A 14,610-nucleotide genomic window follows, 5' to 3' on the forward strand; every position below is an offset into this window, starting at 1 on the left:
CATGCTTTGGGGAGTCAGGAGATGAGTTACTCACCACAGGATTCCTAGCCTCTGATCTGCTCTTGTAGCCACAGTATTTATATGGCTGGTCCAGTTCAATTTCTGGTCAAGAGTCAGTGATAGGGGAGAGTAAACATGGGGCTCTGGGTGATGCAGGCCAAACTGCTGTCTCTTGTTCAATGTTATATGACTTTATATAATTGTTTTGATTTACTGAGGGCTCTTTCTCGAAGTTCTTTCAGGCCAGGAAAACAACAATTTATATTTATACTTATATAGTGAAACATCCCAAGGTGCTTCGCAGGAGAATTATAAAAGGAATGACACTGAGTCACATAAACTAATGTTAGGTTGGATGACCGAAACCTTTTTATATTCGCTGGCTAGGCCAGGATCTGTTGTCCATTCCTAATTGCCCTTGAACTGAGGGCAGTAAGAGTTGACCACATTGCTGTAGGTCTAGAGCCACATGTAGGCCAGAGCAGATAAGGATTTCAGATTTCTTTCCCTAAAGGACATTTTTTTTCCCGTAGAGACTATCAGAAATTGCCATTGCCGGCTATATTTCACACCCACCTAGTGGGGTATTGGGGAAAGTTTTCAATAATCAATAATCGCACCTCCTTTAAACCTCATCGGCTACGATACTGTGAACCAGATGGGTTTTTATGACAATCGATGACAGTTTCATGGTCCCTGACACTGGGTCTAGCTTTATAATTCCAGATTTACTAACTGAATTTAAATTCCACCAGCTGCCAAGGTGGGATTTGAACCCGTGCCCCCAGCGCATTAGCCTGGGCCTCGGGATTATTAGCCCAGTGACATTACCACCAAGTCACCACCTCTCCTCACTGAGTAATGAGGTATGTTTTAAGGAGTGCGTTATAGGAAGAAAGAAAGGTTTAAGGAGGGAATTCCAGAGCTTGGGACCCAGGCAACTGAAGGCATGGCCGCCAATGGTGGAACAATTAAAATGGGGGATGCTCAAGAAGCCAGAATTCGAGCAGTGCAGATATCTCAGAGGCTTGTGGGGCTGGAGGAGATTATGGAGATGGATAGAGTGAGATCACGGAGGGATTTGAAAAGAAGGATGAGAATTTGAAAATCAAGACATAGCTTGACTGGGAGCCAATTAGGTCAGTGAGCACAGGGGTGATAGGGCAATGGGACTTGCTGCGAGTTAAGAAATGGGCATCAGAGTTTTGGATTATGTCAAATTTACAGAGGGTAGATTGTAAAGACTGTAATGTTCAGTAGTTTGTTTCATCTATGTTTGATTATGTTGGCCTGGTAACTGATCCTTGTACATTGATCCTTGATTGCTTAAGCCTGCTGGTGGAGCTAGAGAGCTGAGAAAATCTGGGTCTAGAGCTCCCTGCAAAGACTGTGTGTGTGTTGGCATCTCATGTAAGTACTGAGGTGTTTTAAAGTTCTGTAAATAAACTTTGGATTTAGGACTAGAGTCATCTCTGCATTTCTCTGAGATAAATAAGATAAACAGCAACCCAACAAAAAACATAACAGAGACTAGCCAGGAGTGCATTGGAATGGTCAAATCTATAAAGAGATAGATGGAGGTTTCAGACGAGCTGAGATGAGGTGAAGCTGGGTGACATTATGGAGGTGGAAATGGGTGGTCTTAGAAATGGCATGAATATGAGTTCAGAAGCTTATCTCTGGATCAAATGTGACACCAAGGCTGAAAACAGACTGAATGAATCTCAGGTGGTTGCCAGGGAGTGGATTGGAGTCAGTAGCGAGGGAAAGGAGTTTACAGCAGTGACTGAAAATGATGGCTTCAGCCCACAACTGCATTGTGGACAGTTTTGGTCTCCATAACCTAAGGAAATTATATTTGACAAAGAGGGAATGCAATGAAGGTTCACCAGACTAATTCCTGGGATGGAGGGACCCAATGACCTGGCCTCCACAGCCTTCTGTGGCAATGAATTCCATAGATTCACCACTCTCTGGCTAAAGAAGTTTCTCCTCATCTCTGTTCTAAAAGGTCTTCCCTTTACTCTGAGGCTGTGCCCTCGGGTCCTAGTCTCTCCTAATGGAAACATCTTCCCCACGTCCACTCTATCCAGGCCTCTCAGTATTCAGGACATTTCAAACAGCATGTGAGAGAGGCAGGTCAGTAATGGGGATTGAGGACTGTGGAGTGGTTGGATGGATTGATGGTGCAGCAGTTATTTTTCTGGTCTGGCTATCTCGAGAAACAAAGGCCATCATGGCAGTTTAAGAATTTGAAAACATTCTGGTCTCAGTAAAATAGTGACTATCCTTATGATTCTTGATGCAGTACTTGAGGGATTAGGAACCAGCTTCACTCAGGGATCATGGCCCAGTTTAACGTCATATAATCATTACAGATTTTCACTTGATAGCTGAGCGAGGAGCCAGGTCATTTAATTTTAAAGCCAGCGCCTTGTGGGATTTGTTCAAAGAAATGTTTTACTGGCATTTTTTTTCTGAATTAAATAACCCATACTTTGATGTACAGAATTCAGCGCCAATCATTGCATGGTGGTTTTGTTACTGGTCTAGTAACCCAGGGGACTATGACGAAAGATCTGGAGATTAGAGGCTGATTTTACCTCTGTGTAAGTGAGTGGGTTTTTTAGGCCCAAGTCTTAGCTGTGGCTCAGTGGGAGCGCATCTGCCCCTGAATCTGAAGGTTGGTCACTCACATCCCACTCGAGGGTTGGGTTTTATGCTGGGCCAGGCTTCCCATGTCCCTGGTATGAATGTTGGGGTGTGCTGAGCCTTGCAATCATTTAACAGTCTAACGCCACTATGTGCCTTTACACAAGATCTCTGCCCCCATTGGGGGGTGTGGCGGGGAGGTCCTGCCTCCAAGAGCTGCCAGCCAATCAAATGCTCTCTGGTTCCAGCAGCACCAACCGTCCCCAATGATCATCGGAGATGCAGCCTGTCACCGGGGTAAGTGGGGTGGGGGGGGTGGCTATTGTTGGTGAGAGAGACGGGGGCACCAGGTGGACAGGCCAGGGGGTTTGGGGAAAACCTTGGTGAAGTCTCTGAAGTGCCCAGGGGGTCTGTTAATGCCCACAACCTGCCAGAGCAGGGCAAAGCTACCAGGCTTCATACTTAGCGCGAGTCTCTGCCCAGCGCCAATCTCTGCCCAGCACCAGTCTCTGCCCAGCACCAGTCTCTGCCCAGCGCCAGTCTCTGCCCAGCACCAGTCTCTGCCCAGCACCAGTCTCTGCCCAGCACCAGTCTCTGACCAGTGCCAGTCTCTGCCCAGCGTGAGAAAGATTGCACCAGGGGTGAGAAGAGGTCATTAAATGGCCATTAATTGGGCCAGCAGGGACGGGAGGGAGGGAGCACTGCCCTGTTGGAGGGTCAGCAAGGAGGGAGGGAGGGAGGGAGCGCTGCCCCCTCGGAGGGTCAGTACCGTGGGTCCATTGGAATTGCCGCTTTGGATGAGATGATAAACTGAGGCCCTGTCTATCCCCCCAGGTGAACATAAAAGATTCTATGGGAGAACTTCAACCACGAGTAGGGGAGTTCTCCTCGGTGTCCAGTCAATATTTATCCCCCAATTAATACCACTTCCTCATGTCCCCCCTACACCTTCTGCCACTTATCTTGAATCTATGTCCCCTGGTTCTAGAATTCTCCATCAAGGGAATCAATTTTATCCTGTCCACTCTATCTATTCCCCTCATAATTTTGTACACCTCAATCAAGTCACCGCTCAGCCTTCTTTGTTCTAAGGAAAATAACCCCAACCTATCCAATCTCTCCTCGTAGCTACACTTTTCTAACCCTGACAACATTCTTGTAAACCTCCTCTGCACTCTCTCCAGAGCTATTACGTCCTTCCTGTAATGTGGTGACCAGAACTGCACACAATACTCCAGTTGTGGCCTCACCAGTGTTTTACACAATTCCAACATTATATCCTTACTTTTATATTCTATACCTCTGCCAATGAAGGAGAGCATTCCATATGCCTTCTTTACAACCTTGTCTACTTGAACTGCTGCCTTCAGGGACCTGTGTACTTGTACGCCAAGACCTCTCACTTCATCTACCCCTCTTAGTATATTCCCATTTATTGTGTAATCCCTGTAACTGTTTGACCTCCCTAAATGTATGACCTCACACTTCTCTATGTTAAAAGCCATCTGCCACTTTACCGCCCACTCCACCAACCCATCTATATTGTTTTGGAGATTATGACTATCCTCTACACTATCCACTACTCGGCCAATCTTTGTGTCATCTGCAAATTTCCCAATCATGCCCCCCACGTTTACATCCAAATTGTTAATATAGAACACAAACAGCAAGGGTCCCAACACCGAGCCCTGTGGAACACCACTTAAGACAACTTTCCATTTGCAAGGGCATCCATTGACCATTACCCTTTGTTTCCTGTTACAAAGCCAACCTTTTATCCAGTTTGCCACATTACCCTGAATCCCGTGGGCTTTTACTTTCCTGGCCAATCTGCCATGTGGGACCTTGTCAAATGCCTTGATAAAATCCATGTACACAACATCCACTGCACTACCTTCATCAACCCTTCTTGTCACTTCCTCAAAGAATTCAATCAAATTTGTGAGGCAAGACCTTCCTTTAACAAATCCACGCTGACCATCCCTGACTAGTCCATGCCTTTCCACATGACAGTTAATCCTATCTCTCAGGATTGATTCTACTAATTTGCTCACCACCGATGTAAGACTAACTGGCCTATAATTGTTTGGCATTTCCTTTGATCCCTTTTTAAACAATGGAACTACATTTGCATTTCTCCAGTCCTCCGGTACCTCCCCTGTATCTAGTGAAGATTGGAAAATCATCCTCGGAGCATCTGCTATCTCCTCCCTGACTTCCTTCAGCAGCCTCAGAAACAATCCATCTGGCCCTGGTGACTTATCCACTTTCAAGGATTTCAACCCTTCGAGTACTCCCTCTCTCTTTATGACTATCCCGTCCAATATCTCACAGTGTTCCTCCTGGACTACTATATCTACATCCTCCCTTTCCTTTGTAAACACGGACACAAAATATTCATTCAAAACCCTTCCCACAGCCTCTGCATCTACTCACAAGTTTCCATCTTCATCTCTGATAGGTCCCACTTTTTCCTTAACTAACCTTTTAGCATTAATGTATTGGTAAAACATCTTTGGGTTATCTTTAACTTTACTTGCTAATCTTTTTTCATGCCCTCTCTTTGACTTCTTTATTTCCTTTTTTACTTTGTCCCTGCACTTCCTATATTCGTCTAGGCTATCTGCAGTGCTTAGCTCTTTGTGCCTATCATATGCTTTCTTTTTCTGTTTGATCTTCCCCTGTATTCCTCTAGACAATTTTTGAGGATCTTTGATCCAGAAGCAGTAAAGAAAACTTTTCATTTCTTTAAAATTTTTGTGGAATCTGTAATTGTTGTTCAGAATGTTTGAAAAGGATTAAAAGGGACAGTAGCAACATGGATACAAAATTCACTGAAAAATAGGAAGCAGAGAGTAATGGTCAATGGATATTTTTCGGGCTGGAGGAAGGTTTGTAGTGGAGTTCCCCAGTGGTCGGTATTGGGACCCTTGCTTTTCCTGATATATATTAATGATCTAGATCTTGGTGTGCATGGGACAGTTTCAAAGTTTGCTGATGATATGAAGCTTGGGAGTGATGTAAACTGTGAGGAGGACGGTGTGGAACTTCAAGAGGACATAGACAAGTTGGTGGAGTGGGCAGATAGGTGGCAGATGAAGTTCAATGTGGAGAAGTGTGAGGTGATGCATTTTGGTAGGAAGAACATGGACAGACAATATCAAATAAGAGGTGAAATTTTGAAGGGGTTGCAGGAGCAGAAAGACCTTGGTGTATATGTATAGATCATTGAAGGTGACAGGGCAGGTGGAGAGAGCAGTTAATAAAGCATATAGTATCCTGGGCTTTATTAATAGAGGCATCGAGTACAAGAGCAGGGAGGTTATGCTGAATTTATATAAGACACTCGTTAGACCTCAGCTGGAGTATTGTGTACAGTTCTGGGAGCCACATTATAGGAAGGATATGAACACATTGGAGAAAGTGCAGAAGAGGTTTACAAGAATGGTTCCAGGGATGAGAAACTTCAGTTATGAGGATAGATTGGAGAGGTTGGGACTGTTCTCCTTGGAGAGAAGGTGGCTAAGAGGAGAGTTGATAGAGATGTTCAAAATCATGAGAAGGCTGGACAGAGTAGAGAGGGAGAAGCTGTTCCCAATCGTAAAAGGATCAAGAATGAAAGGGCACAAGTTTAAAGTAATTTGCAAAAGAAGCAAATATGACATCAGAAAAAACTTTTTCACACAGCGAGTGGTTCGGGTCTGGAATGCACGGTCTGGAAATGTGGGGGAGGCAGGTTCAATCGAGGCATTCAAGAGGACATTAGATGATTATTTGAATAGAAACAATGCGCAGGGGTACAGGGAAAAGTCAGGGCAATGACACAAGGTCATAATGCTCATTTGGTGGGCCACTGCAGACATGATGGGCTGAATGGCCTCCTTCTGTGCTGTTAAGATTCTGTGATTCAAACATTTGCATGAGTTGTAAAGGGATTAATTGTACTTTGCTTGGATGATAAGAAATGTTGGTCCATGTGACTTGGTAACCCTTGACCTGGAAGCAGTGCCAACAGGAAGGAATTTAAGAAATATTTCATGGGGCAGGCCGACGCAAAGGAGAGCCACAGACAGAAAGAGAGGTACAAATGGCGGAGCTAGAGGGTGAAGGCGATCAGCACAGAGGTGCAGACAGAAAGAGGAACATGGAGAATTCCTGTGAGGAGAAGAAGCAAATCTCTCTCAGGAAGAGGTCAGTTTTTTCTGTTTGACGGTAAGAAGGAAAATAGAATTGCAGAAGCTCTTGAGGAAGTGATGTGTGAGTGGGCTAAAATGGTTTGAATTCTAAAAGGCAGTGTGAATAGCTCAGGCAAATGAAAGAGCAGAGTGTTCTTGCAGAAGTGGGAACCAGTGTGCCCTTGGTTGGTTGAAAAGGAATTCTGGAAAGTTACGCCATCAGAACTGTCATGACCCAAGTGAGAGAGGCTTCATAGAAGTGTGCCTTGCTGATGATAACCATACCCGGGCCACTCGAAGAGGAAAGATTTTGTTGGGTAGGGCTCCTGAGCTACCCTGTGTGAATAAAGATTATGGAACCGTGCAGCTACATAAATGCCACATTCCTGTGGGGAGTGAATGCTTGTGAATGTCTCAGATGATCACCCACCCTCCTGCCAGTCAAAACTGTTCCTCTTTATTTCTTCTGTCAAAACCCGAAGTCATTTTGAACAGCTCTTTAAAATCTCCTCGTAATATTTCTCTGCTCTGAGATGGGCAGCTGCATGGGACAAGGTTCTGTTCTGTCTTTAATGTTGTTCAGTGAGAATCGCAAACACTGAATAAGACAATAATCTCACTGTCACATTAACAAAAAACCTTAAAGAACCCGCTCAGCCTCTCAGCTCCTCATCAAACAGCCACTTTGATGACTTTTATATCGGCCCTCTGCACACTTGTTATTAAAGACAATTATCTGCATTGAGTGTCTGACTACACAGTCCTTTCAAAAAAGTTTAATACACTGTGGATTCTGAAATAAAAACAGAAAATACTGGAAGTATTCAGCAGGTCTGGCAACATCTGTGGTGAGAATTGTTAATTAATGTTTAAGTCTGTGACCTTTCTTCAGAACCTGGTTTTTAAATTGGGTTTCCTCGCTAAATTGCTGCAAATTCACCTGCAGCTAATTTCGGTTTTGAGTAAATTCATAAAAACAATCCCTTGCAGAAAGGATTGAGGTTGGGGCCAGTTGAATTGTTTAAGATGGAGGAGGTTGTTTACTTGGGAAGGAAGGTTTATAAGAGAGAATTAGAGAAATGATAGGGAGACTGTTAACAACTGGTGGAGAAAGGGGATTCCCCTGGGTCAGCACCTGAGTGAACATGGGCGACCATGTGACAGGAATCTGGTTGGGGCAACTGGGGAGCATATAGGGATCTACATGGGGGGGGGGACCCTGGGGAGTGTGTGGGGATCTACACGGTGGGGTGGGGTGCCTGGGGAGCGTGTGGGGATCTACACGGTGGGGTGGGGTGGGGTGGGGTGTGTGGGGATCTACACGGTGGGGTGGGGTGGGGTGGGGTGCCTGGGGAGCGTGTGGGGATCTATAACTTGTATCAGAATGTTTTCTGTTGGAATTTCAGGACACGCTGAGTGAATGTTCCATGTTTTGCTTGAACAAGAGATGAATGTTTTAAAGTTAATGAGAGATGAGTGAAGGTTAGATTATTTTCCAGAAGCAATGAGGAGCCATTACCTGCACGAGCCTGACTAAGAGTTATTACAGCCTCTCTTCTCTTGTTGTAATTAGGTTTCTCGATGGTAATGGTTACTGGAGATTAGTGGCTGTTCACTGCACATTTTGATCATGTCGTTTGAATTCCCCCTGAGTTGATAATAGCGGAATCAGGAATCTACATGAAATTGCTGCTAAATGCTAATGAGTTGTTGGGAGGTGAACCCATTAAATTCTGGAGTGAATTTCACTGCATCTCCCTAAGGCAGTGAAATGACATTGGGACCATTCGACACTCAGAGCTGGAGACTGAGGTCCTGCTTTCAGGAGAAAGTTTTAAAATCAAAAATAGGGATGTGAGGTAAAACTGTCCTAGTGGATCGAGGGTTACACGTGTGTGCAGCTACACACCTGACCTGTTACACGCCTACCCATTAGACAACACCCAGTTTCATGCATGTCCAGTTTACACATCCACCCATTACGCACCTGCCTGAAGGTATGAACGTACTTAAGAACATACAGACTAGGAGCAGGAGGAGGCCACTTGGCCCCTCGAGCCTGCTCCACCATTCAATAAGATCATGGCTGAACTGAAGGTAATCTCAACCCCACATTCCTGCCTGTCCCCTGTTGTGATATTATAAGCCTGTCAATACAGACAATGACATGTACCTTTAAGAAGCTGCATAGTGTCGTCAGTATGACATCACTGTGTGTAAGGCTGGAGGATAAAATGTACAGGCTCCATGTTAGCTCTTCACTATTGCCTGTGATCCCTACTGCAAACGTTCACTACTGTCTGTCACCCTGTATCAGGAAGACTTTATGTATATCTTATGAGTCGGTCAAGTAATCAGCTTACGTAACTGTTAGGACCCAGGCTAGATCAAGGCTTGTGCAGAGCTGTACATAGTTGTTGCTAGTTATAAGCATCATGTAATGGTGTTCAACCAAAACCCTCATCAGTCTCAACACCTTGCTTAGTATAGAAAGCACAGAGACAAATCCCTTGAGGCCTATATCGAGGCCCTCAACCTGTATGGTGGCAGCAGACTGTAAGAGACCACAACATAATTGGCAGCGGTGGTCGTTTCTAATGATCTTGCAGCAGCGAAGATCATTTCTGAAGATCCCAGAGCACAAGTCAGGAGTCTACTTAAGCAGCAACACCAACAGTAGTGATTCCACTTACCCAGCTCCAATCCAGACTCCTGGAGGGAAGGACAGCCTGTAAGTCCAGCACTTTAGGGGAAGTCACTCACAGGGATCCTCAGTCTGGGCGCCCCGGTTTAAAAACAAAAATGATCCAGTTCTTCAGCCACAAGGACTTGGCTTCCGACACCAGTCACAGAGACTCGTTCCAACAAATATCTGGGTTCAGAAACGCGTGAGGACCTCACTCCCAGCTCAGTGATTTGGGCAGCAGGTTTCATTTTATCTGACCGCCGGGATCAGTTATTTGTAAGCCACTCCTCCTAACAGTGAAGGATAGAGCACCGAGTTTGTTTGAAAAAAGGACAAGTGTACCCCAGGCTGAGAAGACCAGGAGAGGCGAGTTCCAATGGCTCTCGGTAACGCTCAGCACGACTGTCGGTTGGTTCTGCCGTTCTGTTCTCTCAGTTTCAGCGCCAAAAGCAGTTTTCCTGCACCGACGGTAGGGGTGTGGTAGCGACCCAGCAGAATAAAACAGCACAGTTACAATACTGCAACAGGAACAACAGGCCAGGCACAATCGCTGCAGTCTAAAGATTTGCAATTTAAAATTCTTTCTCCTTATTTCGACTAAGATGAGAAGCCAAACATCTAAAGTGCTACTTTTAAAATATACAGCAAAAGGAGAAGCAAGCTTTCCCCCTCAGCAGCACACTATAATGAGCTCACAGTGATATGGTGTTGCAGCATCTGTTCTCCTACAGCACAGGGACAAAGGACAGGCAGCAAGTGCCAATTCTCATCCAGAGATATAGCAATCAATGACTACATTTGTGTAGCGCCCAATGCAGCCAAGAACATCACAATGGTCAATAGAGACTTGAATATATACAACAAACACAAAGGCCCCAAAACTGAGCCCTGTGGAACATCACTGGAAATCGTCTTCCATTTGTAAAACATCCATCGACCGTTAACCTTAGTTTCCTGTCACTGAGCCAATTTTGGATCCAATTCACCACCTTCCCCTCTATCCCACGGGATCTCACTTTTTCTGACCAGTCTGCCATGTGGGACCTTGTCAAATGCCTTCCTAAAATCCATGTAGACAACATCCACTGCACTACCCTCATCAATCCTCCTTCTTACTTGCTCAAAAAATTATATTAAATTAGTAAGACACGGTTTTCCCCGAACAAAACCATGCTGACTATCCCTGATCAATCTGTGCCTTACTGAGTGAGTTTATCCTCGCTCTCAGAATTGATTCCAATAATCTGCCCAACACCGAAGTCAGACTGACTGGCCTTTAATTTTCTGGCCTATCCCTTGCACACTTTTTAAATAGTGGTACAACATTCGCAGACCTCCAATCCTCTGGTACCTCACCTGTATCTAGTGAGCATTATAAAATGATCCTCAGAGCATCAGCTATTTCCTCCCTGGTTTCCTTTAACAGCCTGGGATAGAATCCATCTGGCACTGGTGATTTATCTGCCTTTAAGGATGTCAGTCCCTCCAGTACATCCTCTCTCATTATGCTTATTGTATCTAATATTTCACACTGTTCCTCTTTAAACTGAATGTCTGCATCATTCCTCTCCTTAGTGAAGAAAGAGACAAAGTCTCATTGAGAAGCCTGCCCACATCTTCAGCATCAACCCACAAGTTACCATGTACATCTCTGCTAGGCCCTACCCTTTCCTTAGATATTCTCTTGCTTTTAATGTACTGGTAAAACATCTATGGGTTTTCTTTGATTTTACCTGCCAATATTTTTCATATCCTCTCTTTGCTTTCCTAATTTCCTTTTTTACTTCGCCCCTGTACTTTCTATACTCCTCTAGGCTTTCTACAGTATTAAGTTTTTTGTGACTGTTATAAGCTTTCTTTTGCTGCTTTACCTTACCCTGTCTGCTCCTGGATAATCAGGGGGCTCTAGATTTGGCAGTACCACCCTTTGTCTTTGTGGGAACATGTCTACACTGTGTCCGTAGAATGCCTCCCTCTGATTTGGCACTGTTTTCCCTTCTTATTACTCTATCTCGTCAGCTCACCTCTCAGCTTTGTAAAATTTGCCTTCCCCTGACTTAGAACTTTTACTCCTGTTTAGTCTTTGTCCTTTTCCAGAATGATGCTAAATCTGACTGTATTATGGTCACTATCTTCCAAATAGTCCCCACTGCTACTTCATCCACTTGCCCAGCTTCATTTCCTAAGACTAAATCTAGAATTGCTCCCCCTCTCGTTGGGTTTGTTATGTGCTGGCTAAAAAAATTCTCTTGAATGCAGTTCGAGAATTTTGTGCCCTTTGTGCCCTTCACACTGTTCCTATCCCTGTTGATATGAGGGTAGTTGAAGTTCCCAACGATTACTGCCCAACTGTTTTTGCGCTCAGAAATCTGCCCACATATTTGCTCTTCTAACTCCCTTCCACTATTTGGGGGTCTATAATACGCTCCTAGCAGTGTGGCTGCCCCTTTTTTATTTCTGAGCTCAACCCATGTGGCCTCATTTGATGCTTCATTTAGTATCTCAAACCTCCTCACATCTGTAATTGATTCTTTAACCAATAATGCTACACCCCTGCCTCTTTTACCCCCCTCCCTATCCTGTCTGAAAACTCTCAATCCAGGGATGTTGAGCTGCCATTTTGCCCCTCTGTTATAGCGATGATATCATGTTGCCATGTGCCTCTCCGTGCCCTCAGCTCATCGGCTTTATTTATTATGCTCCTTGTACTTACATTTGCCACTGTAAATGTTAAATACCCACACACTATGGACAGTCTACCATACGTGTGAAAATCGATACCGGTGCAAGTGCCAACATCTTACCATATTCTCAACACGGGACAATAGCATGGTATAGACCAGTCAACATCTGACAGGCTTACTGCCAACTCATACATCCCCATGTATTGACCGCACCACAATACAATGTCAATATGGAAGATCCAGGGGGATACCGGAGATTTGTTTATGGTGTGGAGACCACTGGCCTGGCAATCGTTGGTCTGCCAGTGGGCAGTGACATGCACATGATCACTCTCCGTGATATGGCAAAGACCACTGTCGCCACTCAGGAAAGCTCCAAAGGCAGAATTGACTCCATTAAGGGCCTTGCAGCCACGCACCCAGATCGCTTCGACACCATCGGAGACTCCAGGGATGACGCAGTGCTGAACCTAGAGGACGATGCTCAGCCCAGCATCGAGCCACTGAGGAGGTGCAGCATCCATGTCCAAGATGAGCTGAAGGCAGAGTCGGACACGATGGTCTTGCAATAAAATCACCTGAAAAGTCGAGTACCACACAGACGGTGCAATTCCATTACCTGTCGTCTGAAGAAGGTCAGTTTGCTACGTTTATGCCCGAACTCAAGATGACTCAACATGGCAATAAAGCAAGGTCCTCACAAAAGCCCCATGCTTGAGGAACTGAATCCCAAGTTGGCAGGAGCCCAGTACTTCTCAAAGTTGGATGCCAAGAATGGCAACTGATCCATCCATTTGGCAGCAGCACCACAAGGGCTCACCGCTTTTCATAGCCCTTTTGGACGGTATTGCTTCTTGTGTTTGTTACTTGGGCTTTCGGTGAGTCAAGATGTGTTTCAAACAACACATGGGTTGCGTCATAGGAGATGTGCTCGGGCGCCTGTGCATCGCTGATGTCATAGCAGTCCTTGGTAAGACTAAAACAGAACATGACAACAACCTACACATGCTCATGGAGACAGTCAGAAAACATGGCCAAATCAATACCAGCCAGATCAATGTTTTTGCCTCCATCTACTCTCAAAGCACAAGCCAATTATTCTAACATTGAACAGGAAACTCTCTTGCATTAGTATTTGGCATCCAATTTGAAAAGGACATGGAGAATGGCGGGGACTTCAGTTTAACTTTGGGAGAGAGAGGTTAAAACAGCGAGACTCAAGCAGGAGTAAGAGTAAAATAAAAGCAAGGATCCATATTCTATTTAGTTAAGATATGTCTGGGGAGCTCAGTCCTATGATTTGCACATCCTGCGCTATGTGGGAAATCCTAGATGCTCCTGGTGGTCTGGGTGACCCTGTGTGCAGGAGGTGCCTCCGATTGGAGCAACTCGCGCTCCGGGTTTTGGAGTTTGAGCAGCAGCATTCACGAGGCTGAGAGGTTTGTGGATAGCACGTTTCAGGACATGGTCACCCCGCAGCTTAAGGAAGTGCAGGCAGAGAGGGAATGGGTGACCGGCAGACAGAAGAAGGAGACCAGGCAGATAGTGAGGGAATCCCCCGAGTGCATCTCGCTCGCAAACCATTTCTCAGCCTTGGAAAATGGTGAGAGTGACGGTTCCTCTGTGGATACCAATCTGAGCAAAGGCTGGTGGTCCAGCTGCTCGGGTCAAGGGGTGGGGGGCGGGAGGAAGAAGTGTGGAAGGGCAATACTGTAGGGGATTTGTTAGTCAGGGGAGAAGACAGGCGTTTCTGCGGCCGTAGACGTGACTCCAGGATGGTATGTTGCCTCCTGGGTGCCAGGGTCAAGGATGTCACTGAACGGCTGCAGGACATTCTGAAGTGGGAGGGTGAATAGCCAGTGGTCATGGTCCATGTTGGAACCAAAGACGTAGGAAGAAAGAGAAATGAAGTCCTTCAAGCAGGCTTTAGGGAGTTAAGTAGGAAATTGAAAAGTAGGACTTCAAAGGGAGTAATCTCCAGATTACTCCTGGTACTTCACAGTAGTGAGTAGAGGTGCAGAAGGATAGAGCACATGAATGCGTGGCTGGAGAGATGGTGCAGGAGGGAGGGCTTCAGATTCCTGGGACATTGGGATTGTTTCTGGGGGAGTGGGATCTGTACAAATTTGAATGGGTTACATCTGAACAGGACCAGGGCCAACATCCTTACAGGGAGGTTTGCCAATGCTGTTGGGGTTGATTTAAACTAAATTGGCGGGGGGATGGGATCCTGAAAAGTAGTTCAGAGGGAGAGAAGCTGAGATGGGATTAGAAGTTAAAACACTAGTGAGTGAGTCTGGAAGGTGGAGGAAACATAGGCTAAATAAGAAAGAAGTGAGTTTAGCAAGGTTTAATGGAGTATATTTTAATGCAAGGATCCTCAGGAATAAGACAGATGAGCTGAGGGCACAGA

General features: G+C 45.4%; 1 non-coding gene across 1 annotated transcript; it reads right to left on the reverse strand.

Moving 5' to 3' along the window:
* Window positions 1-525: 525 nt before the first annotated feature.
* Window positions 526-664, reverse strand: LOC144682347 (U4 spliceosomal RNA). The gene has a single exon (XR_013576998.1). It is a non-coding gene; the product is annotated as a U4 spliceosomal RNA (small nuclear RNA).
* Between the last annotated feature and the right edge of the window lie 13,946 nt (window positions 665-14,610).

Source organism: Cetorhinus maximus, chromosome 6, assembly GCF_964194155.1.
Source record: "Cetorhinus maximus chromosome 6, sCetMax3.hap1.1, whole genome shotgun sequence".
NCBI classification, from domain to species: domain Eukaryota; kingdom Metazoa; phylum Chordata; class Chondrichthyes; order Lamniformes; family Cetorhinidae; genus Cetorhinus; species Cetorhinus maximus.